Source organism: Hibiscus syriacus, unplaced genomic scaffold (genome assembly GCF_006381635.1).
Source record: "Hibiscus syriacus cultivar Baekdansim isolate YM2019G1 unplaced genomic scaffold, ASM638163v2 tig00110882_pilon, whole genome shotgun sequence".
In the NCBI taxonomy this organism is placed as follows: domain Eukaryota; kingdom Viridiplantae; phylum Streptophyta; class Magnoliopsida; order Malvales; family Malvaceae; genus Hibiscus; species Hibiscus syriacus.
This window is the reverse complement of record NW_024062896.1, coordinates 1022768-1036375: the sequence shown is the minus strand read 5'-3', so window position 1 is coordinate 1036375 and position 13608 is coordinate 1022768. Positions and strand designations below refer to the sequence as shown.

At 33.2% G+C, this 13608-nt stretch overlaps 2 pseudogenes; one reads left to right on the top strand and one right to left on the bottom strand.

Moving 5' to 3' along the window:
- Nucleotides 1–184: 184 nt before the first annotated feature.
- On the bottom strand, nt 185–3994 carry LOC120144170 (annotated as a pseudogene).
- A 6400-nt stretch (nt 3995–10394) lies between these two features.
- On the top strand, nt 10395–13090 carry LOC120144121 (annotated as a pseudogene).
- The last annotated feature ends 518 nt before the right edge of the window (nt 13091–13608 follow it).

Below are 13608 nucleotides of genomic sequence, written 5' to 3'. Positions count from 1 at the left end.
TTGTACTGGAAATACCGTCTATTGCAATGGTATTCATATCCTATTTTTATATCATGTTCATAATTGTCTACATCTATATGAAAACAAAAATCTGAGCAAAAAAAAAAAAACTCATTTTAAAAGGAAACGAATCAATCACTCCTTGTTTGGTAAAAGAAAGGAACTTACGGTTGGTTAAGTACATAATGCCATATAGCGAAATTGGTATTTGTCGGCATTCATTCATGCAATGCAGCGGCTATCAATCGACGTCTCTCATTGCCAAAAATTCCACCTAACATAATGAGCGGCAAATCTGCAATTCATAGATAGAATTCTGCATTAGCATTGTCAATCAAGTGAATATCCATATGAGTGTCTAAATAAATAAATTAACTATTGGTATTACTTTGTAAAGTTCTCTATAACATAAACAAGAAAAATGTTCCAATGATTTCAAGCAGAACCTAAAGGGAAAAGAGGAAAAGATTAACAACTAGCAACAGCTACCATATTTGTCAAGTAATCAAGAGAACTGGGAAGAAACAGGCCGGCAGGGAGGAGGTAAATCCAAGACCAATAGTAGGGTAAACAACCTGGATTTTGCTCATTGATGACAGTGAAACTAGGAATCATTCCGAAAATGAAGAAACAAACCATCCCAATAGGGAAGTGGTCCAAAAGTATAGTTTGACCTATAGTTTGACGAGTTCCCTTATGTTTCCCTCCCCAGTTTGCATATTATATATATATATATATATAACCAGGTAAATCCCAAGTGATTGTGAGCAAAAATAACCTTAAATTTGAACTACCATTATGCCCATCAAATTATAACAAAAACAGAGACAACAGGTTAGCATGTATTAGCCATCAGAAAAAGAATATAAGTGTCTCTGATAATAAGCGTCATATTCTTGGAGTTCAAACAGCAATCTTCCACTAGGCCATCCCTTGAAGGATAACGATAAGATAATCACCATTTATCCTAAAAATCATACATTTATATTGAACCGTGAAATATCAAGCATCCACCATTACACAAAACAGCTCCAGCTTCTAACATTCAAGCAAGAAGCAAAAGGAGCAGGGAAAATTTTCAAAACTCTTGTGCCTTGTGTCTTTTATTATAGACACCACAAACTTTAAACGATGATTCTTATTATAACAATGCAGACAATAGACAATGCAGACAAAATATTAAATGATAATGATCTAGCAACATTCTGCCACAAAATCATTGTAAAGAAAATGAAGCCTGTCATCAATCTAACCATCGGTATTTGTTCAAATATTGAAAACTTACCATGACTCAAAATGTGTTCATAACATGGTAGTATCCACTGGATAGCTCCCTAGAACTCGCAAGAAAGTTGCAAATTCCTGCCAAGGGAACATTCTGTTAAATATGTAACAACTTTGTTTAAAGGAGAAGAGGAAGGGTTTATCCAAGGTTTGAATACTAGACTCAGTGCCAACTGTAGAATTGCAACATATTGATAGATATTTAACAACTAATTCTTTTCAGTGGTTATGGAAGAGGCAGATCAATATACCATTAGATGTCTAAGGGCATTCTGTGCTCTCTCTTCAGCCATGGATGCTTCGAAGTCCACGTAGAAAAGGTAGTCAAAATATCTAATAGAACAAATTGACACAATTAGGATGAAATCTGTTCAAGCCACCCACCAAGTGGTTGGTAGCAAGCTGTAAATAAAGATGTATATAATTTATCAAAATTAGAAAAGCCATTTGAACCAAAAAGGCAATATTTTACTAAAATTACTTTGAACCATTGTTGCTATCATCAGATGCTCTCAAAGGCTGGTTCCTCAAGGGACGGCTTTCAATCTGCTCAAAGGTAACAAATAAATAAAGGATTTTAATACAACCTAGGAAAGAAAACCTTTCAAATGAATTTTTTTCAAGGCAACTTAAAAATATAGAGAGAATTTATATATATATATATATATATATTTTAAAAACTACCTTTGTAAGGTTGATCTGCCTAAGAGCAAAAACAGCAAGTGCCTTGAAAAGAACACCAGGACCCTCCTCTAGTGAGAAAACTATACTAGTCTGCAAATTAATTGCATTAGCAGAAAACTTCATGAGCAATAATGATTCATAAATGCCGCATAGAAAAGGAACAACAATGATCCAGTACTTTGAATGCAAATGGTAATGTTGTTTGGAGGCTAACCTTGAATGGCTTCTCCACACCAGGAATAATGGGATCCCTAGCCAGCATGAGAAATCGAGTAACATTATCACAATCATCCTATCAAAAAGGGGAGGCATACCAGATTTCAAAGTTCTGACAAATCCAACACAAAACAACTAAGAACAATTATAACCGAAATAAACCTGAATATCTTCAGCAAGAATGTTTAGTCCATATATCTTTGCAGCTTTAGAACTTGCAACAGCTCCCGTATCTTTTAGTTTCTCAAAAGCCACATGCTGTGCATGTAAACAATCATTAAACCAGTCATAATTAGAAAGTAGTCATCATCTAATAGTGGCAATTAATTCCAAAAGGCAATCATTTAATCCAATTCCATTCTTTGCTATACCCAAACAAGAAAATAAATGTATTCGATCAATTTTGGATCACCAAGGAAGCCACCTGAAGTGAAGCAGATAAAGCAGTTCCTGCCTACCAACCTCCTATATGCTATCTTAGACAGTCAAAGAACTTAATACACTTGACTTGGAACATTCAGCTACAAAGCTTACATAATCTTTCATGTCATGGTAATTTCAGTTCTCAAATCAAGACTTGCCTTTGCTGCAAGGGCAGTATCATCAACTGCTTCCCTACTCAATCCTATCTTTGTTAACGTGTACTCACACTGAGCTAGAGCCTGGAACATGATCAAGATAAAAAACATTAATATTAAAAACAAGAAGAAACTTAGTCAGCAAGAAGGTTAAATCTTACTTCATACCTGAGGATGACTTAGAACCCTTTTCAAGTCCTCAACTCTAACACCATGATTGGCCAGTAAGCAATGACGGACTGCGAGCTTAACTTCCCCAACAATGTGCAAGCTATGGCGAAGCAAGAGGTCATAATTCCGATGAATACTACCACCCAAGGAATTCTCTATCGGTAATACTGCTCTATCCACTAACCACTTTCAACAGCCTAATTAAAAACAATAATCAAAATCAGTTCCTAATGAAGACTAAGCAAATATGTTTTCAAATTCAAGATGAGCCTCATTTTCAAACATGAAAACTAAATATTTATCAATGAGAAGAGAAAAAAAAGAAAAAAGAGTTCAAGTAATTACTTCGAAAGCAGCATCAAATTGATCACAGGGAACGGGTTCACAATTCAGATAGGCCTTCTCAGCAGCTGCTTCGCTGTAGGCACCGTGAACTCCCTTTCAAAATTCAACATAAATTAAACAAACAAGTTCATTGAAATATAATCACATTTTATAATTCTAAAATATAACATTGTCCCGATCTGCAAGTTAAAAAATAATTATATATAAATAATTGTCATAGTTAAGTAAACACCTGATATGCAACGCGAAGGCGAGGGCCATCATAGATTGTATTAGATAACTGAGCTGAAGTAAGAGGTCCTGGAGAAAATAAAGCTAAATGCCAATTTCAAAAAAAATACAAACACTAAAAAGTAAAACGAAAAAACGGAGATTTTCATACTGGGATGCAAAGGAGAGTCTTTTGAAACAACGTCGTACGGGGAATCCACGAAAAGCTTCTCCAATCCAATAGCCTTCGTGATCTTATTGCTTCCGTCGTTGATGTTGTTGCCGTCGTGGAGGGAAGCGAAAAGAACAGTGAAACGACGGCGGTTCAAGGAAAACTGGGGAATTTGAAAGGGAGACGATGTTTTCTGATCGGATACTGTCCCTTTTTGGGAGAGTTGGACCGCCGGGGGCCGTATGATGGAAGTAGCCGTAGCCATTAAAAAGTCAGCTTCGGATCCTGACAACAATGGCGGTGGCTAGATGTTGAAGACTTAAATGTATTAAAGAAAAAGGACTAAGATATTGTAGGCTCTATTCGTTTTATTGGGAAAAGAAAAATTGAAAGGAAAAATATTTTAGGGTTTTGGACTGTGCACCTCCTTGATACGGTTTACAATTAAAAATAATAATATAATTTAGGATAAAATTATTTTACTGAGTTATTTGACTATTAAAAATTATAACATAGTCCTCATATTATTAAAAATTATAAAATAATTTTATAAGTATTTATATGTTCTAAATTCATCTTTTTTTGTTAAAAATTGATGGATGTTTGAACTAGATGTTAACCTATTAATTGTAATATGATATAATCTGATCTTAAAACTGAGTTCTATTTCGTGGATCGATTCTCTGTTTACATTATATTGTCGAGTAGTGTTTGAAACATAATATCATCAAGCCAATGCTTGAAAACAATAACATAGACAGTAGACATCATTAAAATATTATTTTTATCATATCTCAGTTAATCGATTAACGTCTAACTCAAATAATTATCAATTTTTTTAAAGAAAAAAAGATGAGATTGAAACATATAAATAGTTAAGTACTATTTTATAGATTTTAATAGTCAGAGACTCGACAAAACAACGTCACTTTATAAATTACTTTATGACTTTTAATAATCGATGACAACACTATATCCCTCCGTTGTGCATGAAGATAGATATCCAGAAAGATTTTTGCTATGTGAGTTGGAATTTATTCTTAGTATTCTTACTACGTTAGGTCTGCCTGAGCACTTTAGGAAGTGGGTTGGTTTTTGTTTCATGGTTTCTCGGTTCTCTATCTCATTTAATGAGAGTCTTGTGGGATTTTTTAAAGGTGCTAGAGGCATCAGGCAAGGGTTCTCCTTTCTCCATTCTTGTTTGTGTTGATTATGAATGTTCTATCGAAGATTTTGGGTTTGACTGCTGCTAAGGGGATATTTGGGTATCATCCCAAATTTTAGAAGGTGGATCTTACTTGTTTCGATTTTGCGGATGATCTCCCGATTTTTTGTAAAGGGTCATTGGATTCGATTGTGGGAGTGCAATGTCTTATTGGTAAATTCCATAGTATGTCGGGCCTCAAGTTGAATACTTTAAAAAAGTGAATTTTTTGTCTCTGGTGTTGGTCTTGATCAGCTTTAGATGATTCAACAAGCTACTGGGTTTCAGATAGGAAGTTTACCGGTTCGTTATCTTGGGGTTTCTGTTGTCACGAGAAAATTTTGTGAGAAGGACTGTGTTGTTTTTATTGATAAGATAAAGGCTAAGCTTGGTGTTGGGCAAACAAGAATCTTAGTTATGTTGGAAGGCTTCGACTGATTAAGTCTGTTTTGTTCAACATCACTAATTGTTGTAGACAGTTGGTCCTGCCTAAGGGGGTCATCAGGAAGATCGATCAATTGTGCTCTAAGTTTTTTTTTTTGGAAAGAGAAAGACATGACTACTTCTGGTGCGAGGGTGAGCTAGAAACAAATTTGCTCTCATAAATCGGAGGGTGTTCTGGGGGTAATGGATATCCAAGGCTGGAACAAGGCTTGTATCTTGATGCTAGTTCGTAACATCTTGGCTAACGCTGGATCCTTATGGGTGGCTTGGATCACGACTTATGTCTTTAAGGGTTTAATTTTTGGCAAGTTGGTAATAAGGTTAATGCTAGTTGTAAGAGGAGCTAAAATCCCTCGACTGCAAGGTGAGATCTAATGAAAGACCTTGATCTGCGATTAACATTAAATTAGAAGGGATGGGTCCGTCTAACTTCTGTAATCTGTAACTTAATTAAATAAAGAGAATTTGAACGATAAATGAAAAAAAAATATATATATATATATATAAAAAATTAAAAAATGACATTTTAAATTATTAAATTAATAAAAAATAAAATATTATAATACTTAAATTATTATATTTAGCATTAATTTTAAATTAAATAATTAAATAAACTGATTATTTAAATATAATAAATAATTGTTTATTATTTCTTCCTTTCTGTTGCACCACACACCAAACTGAAACTAAACCTAATTATCGGTATCTTTTAATGAATGGGCATGGTTTTCAGAACCGGACCGGTTAGCGAACCGGTCATGCTATCGGTTCACTGGTTCAACCGGTCGAACCGGTCCGATCGGTCGGAAGAACCGGACGACGTCATAACTATTTAAAAAATTAAATAAAAATACCAAAAATATTTAATAAAAAATAATTTTTTATATCCCAAGTCATATTCAAAGCAAGTCATAACATATATAAGTTAAAAACCATAAAATCAAGAGAAACAAAATGATTCAAATTAACTACAACATAATATTTAAGGTAAAACATATTAAATAAATATAATTATATAACTATAATTAAAAAATAAATTGGGGTTAAAAAATCATAACAAAATGATATTGTTTGGTTTAATTTTTTTTAAAACAATCCCACATGGCTAAGAAACATAGAAGAGCATCCAAAAGTCTAAAGAGTAAAAATATGATAACAAAACAATCTCACTTGCTAAGAACATAGAAGCGCATCACAACTAACTTCTATAAATAATAGAGGTAATTTGGCATTCAAAATCATGGAGCATTTTGGTGAGCATTGAGTGAACTCGAATTTTAGGCTTTCGAGCTTCAGTTCAAGCCTTTTTGAGTTCAAGATATTTCGAGTTTGAGTTGAACTTAGCTTGTGAGTTTGAGTTGAGTTGAGCTTACTTTTAAAGTTTTCAAGTTCGAGTCGAGCTCAGCAATACTCGAGTTCGACTTGGCTCGTTTAACAAACGACGTTGTTTGGTTTATTTTAAAAAAAAACAAAAATCCCGGTTTTTTCCGATTTTCAGCCCGTCCGATTCGAACAGTTCAGCGGTTCTGGTCGGTTCACTAATAACGGTTCAATCGGTATAGATTGAACCGGACTAAGCAACGGTTCCCGATTGAAACCGGCCGGTCCGATTTTCAAAACAGAGTGAATGGGCAAAAACCCAATAGATTTCTGTTACTCGGTCAACATGAAAGTTGACGGTCATAGAATTAAAATCGAAAAGATTGATAATGTAAGAGCTCCAAACAGATATTTTTTAAAATCGATGATCAAAATCACTAAAAATATAACAAACCACACGTGCAATTTTCCCTAAAACAATCTTTAAACTTTGAAATATTTAATTGAGTTTTTAATAGTTTGACACCTATGCTGATGAAAGGTGCCATTGGTGGAGGTGCAATTAGATTATGTTAATTTAGTTATTTCTTCTAACGTATCAAAAAATTAAAAATAAGGGTAAATTATAAATTTGGTAACTAAATCTATTATCTTTTCTATTTCACTCACTGTACTTTATTTTTTTTTTCAATTTCCTTACTGAACTTAATATATTGATTTTTTTGTCAGTTAATCGTTTTCTCACTAACAGCGTTATAAATAAGTTGTTATATAGATGCAAAATGACATCGTTTTGGTGAAAATTCTATTTTTATTAAATGCCATCATTTTAACGCCGTTAAATAATTAACGACGGAATGACTAGAAAAAACTCGATGTATTAAGTTCAGTAAGAAAATTAAAAATTTTTAAAGTCTTGTGAGTAAAATAAGAGAGAGTAAAATTTAGTGATGAAATTTGTAATTTATCAAAAAAGAGATAAGGAAAACAAAAGCAAATGAATATTAAAAGGGGTTTAGTCTATTTTGCAAATGATAATATGAGGCTAGTTTTAGGTTAGGCGTGAAGCACAAGTAGGGATAGGTAGTCAAGCCAAGCGCAAGCGATTTACCGTAGTTTTATTCATCGAAAATATTATTATTTCAATCGATTTTGTTATTGTTAGACGTTTTATTGATTTTGTTATTGTTGAACATTTTATTGAAAATATTAAAAAAATTAATATTTTAAGTAAAAATAATAATTTTTAAATAATTTTTTATCAATCTTATTATTTAAATAATAATAAAATCGATAATATTTTTTTAATTATATTTTGTAAAATTTCGGGTGAGTGTGTTTTTTTTCTAAAAAACGTTTCTTTCGGACATATAATTAATGCATTTTGTCTAGTTTTCAGAGTCTGAAGTGACATGCTTAGCAGACTCAGGACGAGGGAGATTATTTTTAAAACCCCTAATAATTAATTATTTAGAAAAATATCTCTCAAACAATTTTTTTAGAAAAATAACCCATAATCACTTTTCTTTTGCAAAACGATTAAGACCTCACGTTTTACAAAACGTGAGTTCCATGCATTTATAGTGCCCTTTATCCATGAATTAAACGAAGTTATCTGAAAAGTTGATGATCTCACGTTTTACAACGTGAGGTATTTAAAACGCGTTTCGTATATGTGAGGTAGTCTTACGTGGACAGTTAGGGGTTATTTTCTAATAATGCTGTTTTGAGATTATTTTTCTATTTAATTAATTATTAGGATTTTTTTACGTAAAACGTTCATGAGGATAATAGATTAGGATAAATATAAATAGTAATAAAATAAACTAATCTATATTGGTTAGGTTAAAAAATAAAATTAAGATTTATTGTAATTAAATTTGAAATTGACAATAGTTGAAAAACATTTAAACGAAAATAATGAAACATTGTTTATTTGTCTAATATCAAAATAGATAGGACCTAAAAAGTATTTAAACTAAAAAATTGAGACCGGAGCTTGATTTATCTAGTTTTAAAACTAATAAGATCCGTTAAGTAATTAAACCCAAATTAAGGTATTAGAACTAATTTGCATAGTTTCAAACCGTTAAGGATTTATGATGTAGTTAAACCTAATTACTTTGGTTTGATCGGTAAGATCTTGCTCATACTACTATGTACTGAATGAAAAATAATAACTTGTATCGGTAATATAGTACAAGAGCTACAATGTAATTATGCCATGTTTAAAATGCCGAATACCTGATAGCGGAGCAGTAACGGTACTGTAAAGGCAAATTATCGTTCCTTTGTTTATTAGTATATCAACACACCAACGATGGCGTTGCTCTCCGGTGGCTATTTCTTTACGTTTTCAAATGACCGGAAAACCACACGCTTCAAAAATTCTAAAGGCTCTCGCAGCTTAAACTTGGGCTTAGCTTTTCAGAAATTGACAATAGTTAAAAAACATTTAACGAAAATAATGAAACATGTTTATTTGTCTAATATCAAAATTGATAGGACCTAAAAAGTATTTAACTAAAAAATTGAGACCGGAGCTTGATTTATCTAGTTTTAAAAATATAGGATCCGTTAAGTAATTAAAACCAAAATTAAAGGTATTAGAACTTAATTTGCATAGTTTCAAACCTTTAGGATTTATGATGTAGTTAAACCTAATTACTTTGGTTTGATCGGGTAAGAATCTTGCTCATCCTACTATCTATGTACTTGAATGAAAAATAATAACTTGTATCGGTGCGAGACAGAGAAAAGTATATAGTACAAGAGCTACAATGTAGTTATCCATGTTTAAAATGCCGAATACCTGATAGCGGAGCAGTAACGGTACTGTAAAGGCATATTATCGTTCCTTTGTTTATTAGTATATCACACCCTACGATGGCGTTGCTCTCCGGTGGCTATTTCTTTACGTTTTCAAATGACCGGAAAACCACACGCTTCAAAATTCTAAAGGCTCTCGCAGCTTAAACTTGGGCTTAGCTTTTCACCGGAAAGCGGGAACGAGTCGTATTGTCGTGAGCGACAGCAGCAAAAAGTGCGGCGCGGAAGGAGCCGAGATGAAGGACGGCGAACGAGATCAACTCCAACTACATCGGCAGCTTCAAACTGTCTCTCAACATCAACTTTTGCATATTAAATCAGTTTGACATCTTTATCTCTGATAAGGGTTCAATATTAATTATGAACAAAATTCTTCTTTCCCTCCCTTAAGTAGAATTGTTTTAAAAAAATCTTTTAAAGATTATCTCATAGTTAAAGCCTGAAAGAATATCTGATATAAGATATTATATCTTATATCTTTAGACTTGACATAATCTTTGACAAACTCATACATATCGTCAGAATCAAAATCAATTGTGATAGATTATATTTATTATGACTCTCACCTAGAGCAGCATTATAACTTGTCCCTAACGCCAACATTAAAATTACTCTAATCTCTTAATCAAGACCGAAAGAATGATCTAAAACCACTTTCCACTCTCTTTTGATCAAGGATCTTAACTATATATTCACCCTCATCTAATTATAATTTCGCTCAAATCAAAATGAATAAACCTAGACTGCTGCATAACTTCTTTATTCCTGTCTAGATATATTGATATAAAACTACACTAACTCAAATGAAATAAAAACAGAAAAGCCTTATTCTTATAAGTTTGAGTTGTAAGTGGACAAGTTTGGATTATTTTATCATTTATAAACATGAAACACTTATACAATGTTTTGAATTTCATTTCATGAACTTACGGCACCCATGTCGTCGTCTTCAACTACATTTTCAGACTCAAGAGTTTCTTATGAGCCAGGCCTTCGTGTTGCATATCAGGTGTGTGTACTATACTCACTGGTTTTAGAGTATTTGTTTGATTTATTAAACATATTCTTTATTTTTCGAAAGGGAATTCGTGGCGCATATGGTGAATTAGCTGCAGAGGATGCATTTCCCCAACTGTGAAACAGTCCCTTGCCAGCATTTCCAATCAACTTTCAAGTAATAAATCCATATTTACTTAATTATTAGTAATTTCATTGTCCTGGTGAAATTAATATAATTTTTGTTTGATGGTAAAGGCGGTTGAAAGGAGGATTGCAGATAGAGCAGTTATACCAATAGAGAATTCAATAGGAGGAAGCATTTATGGAAACTACAGCCTTTTGCTTCGCCACAATCTGCATATCGTTGGGAACTTCTGCTTCCTGTTTCTCATTGCTTGCTTGCCAACCATGGCGTTAAGCTTCACATTTGAAAACGGTTCTCAGCCATCCCCAGGTAACATCCATACGCTGTTGCCTTTGCTAAAACTTATTTATTCCTTTTTAAGGTCATTTCCCCTATTTAGGATTTATGATTCAAGTTTACTGATTAAATTGGTATACTATTCATACCATAGAATTTAAGGTTTTAGATTTTAAATTTGATTGAAATAGGTATAACTAAATCATAATAAATATGAAATCAAAATCTAATCATGTCAAATGATTAAGAATTAAATACAATACTAGATTTACGGAAGTATAACTAAATCCATATATGGAGGTTGCCTATAAGTTGGTTGTGATCTTCCAAAAAAAATTAAATTTTCTCTTGTCGTAAAAATTCACTATCGGAATAAAAAGAACTTGTATGAGTTATAGAGAGTTTCATATAAAAACACGACATCGAAAGGGCCCGAATATATATAAATTGAAAGCCATTTACATAATAACCCTAATTGGAACGGTACGGCATATCAGGCTCTTGTTCAATGTGAGAAGACGTTGAGGAAGTTGGGATTAGTGGGAGAAGCAGTGATTAATACTGCAGCTGCAGCGAAGGTTAGGTCTTACTGCAACCACTTGTTTCTTAATCATGATTTTCATGTTATGGATCGTTATAATAAACATTGTTTATATGTGTATAGCAAGTATCTGTGCAAAAGGAAAGAGATAAAGGAGCCTTGGCGAGTTCATATGCTGCACAGATTTATGGACTCAACATTCTTGTTTCCCAATATGCAGTTCTTTCCAAAACCCTTCATTGCTTCAATGTAAAAGTTTCAGTCTGGTTTTGTTATTAACATGTTTATGGTACTGGCAGGATGTTCGCAACAACGTTACTCGATTCTGGTGCTAGCTAAGGAACCCCTTGCTCTGCCACAGATGGTCCCTTTAAGGTCAGCATTTCAGTTTATTTATGCCGATGTGTTAGATTCGGATATACATACATCCTACGTAGGAATTAGGAATGTGTGTATTTGAGTTGAACTCGACAAGTTTCGACTCAATCCAATTTGATTGAATTATTTTTTTTAAAAGTTAGGCATGGGTTAGGTGAGATTTTTTTTGAAGGATGTGATTATGAATGACAATATAATTCAAAACTTATGGATTTCGACCGATCCAACCTGATATAGTTGAGTTTTTAAAAAAGAAAAAATTCGGGTCAATTTTTATAGAGGAAGAGGTCGGATCGGATTCGGGTAAATATCTAACCTAACCCGAGATAATTTCTTCTATAATTTTAGCAATAATTGTTATAATATTACTAAATATAGTTTTTATTAATTATGTCTGTATTTTATCGAATAAAATTGTTTTTTCAATATACTTATGTTGGACTGAATTTGAATGGAAGGTGTATGTATCTCGAATCAGTTTGAATTGTCTAAAACCCCGACTCAACATGACTCGTTGTTCTAAATATAATCGGGTCGAACCCCAATACAAAAAAAATTATAATTATCTTTTTATATTTAAGGATAAATATATTTATATCAAATCGAGTCAGGTGTAGATTTAAGGGTACACTTTTTTGATCGAATTCGGATGGACAAAAAATCTGATCCAACCCATGACCATTCCTAGTAGGAATGTTTAATCGTTTAAAGTTTTTCTATATAATTTTAAGATCACATCCTTGTATTCACATTTGAATATTCATCTCGAACCAAAAAAATTGCAGACGAGAATAGTTTTCTCATTAAAAGATGGCCCCGCTATGCTTGTTGATGCGCTTTCTGTTTTTGACCTCGAACCAAATCAACTTTAAAGTACACATATAGATAACCAATCTCAAGTTCCCAAATCTGTCCTTACTCTTATATGTAGCTATTTCGTATATAACACCACCTCTTCATTGTTTCCTTCAAACCAGATTGAAAGTCGTCCATTGAAGAACCAGCCTATGCAAGCTTCAATGAACAACAATAAATCCATTGGGTATGCTTATTATAAATAATCCAGTCGACTAAACTTGATTCATACCTGGCTTCATTCTTGGGCATGTTTTTCTTGGTTAGATACTTCCATTACATCTTCTACGTGGACATTGAGGCATCGATGGCTGATCAAAGAACACAAACTGCAATCACACATCTACAGGTTTGCTTCCCACTTTCCGTCCGGCCTCTACATCAATAATCTAATTTAATACCTTTCAACATTATGCAGGAGCTTTCGACGTTTTTATGAGTCCTGGGGTGCTATCCGATGGACACAAGCAGGGTATATGATTGACGCTCTGACACTTATTGGAGTTTGATAATACATACATATATAAACTGAAACTCAGGGGTTGATATTCATTATAATATTTATACGATTAACGTGATTGCCATAAGGGGAAAGGAAAATAACAGTGCAGAAGTTACCAAGGGAAGTTTCTGCAGTAGTTGAGCCTTGAATGGCAAGCGAACAACATGAGTTCTAAACTTTCAACAGTCATCCAACAAAATCATTATGATAGCTCAAAATAGAGGAAACCCATCAAAGGGAACACTTTTCCTATAGGATCAATTTATTTCGAGTCTTTCAATTCAATAGCAGCAATGTATTAGGCTTTAAGGGATGCCCCGGCTTTCACAAGGTCTTCTAGAGCCTTCAATATCTGGGGTTCGGTTAAACCTTCCAAGCGAACACCCCTCTCGACACCCATATCTGTATTCAGATCAAATTGTGGATCAGAGGATACAATGAATTTATTTAATCCA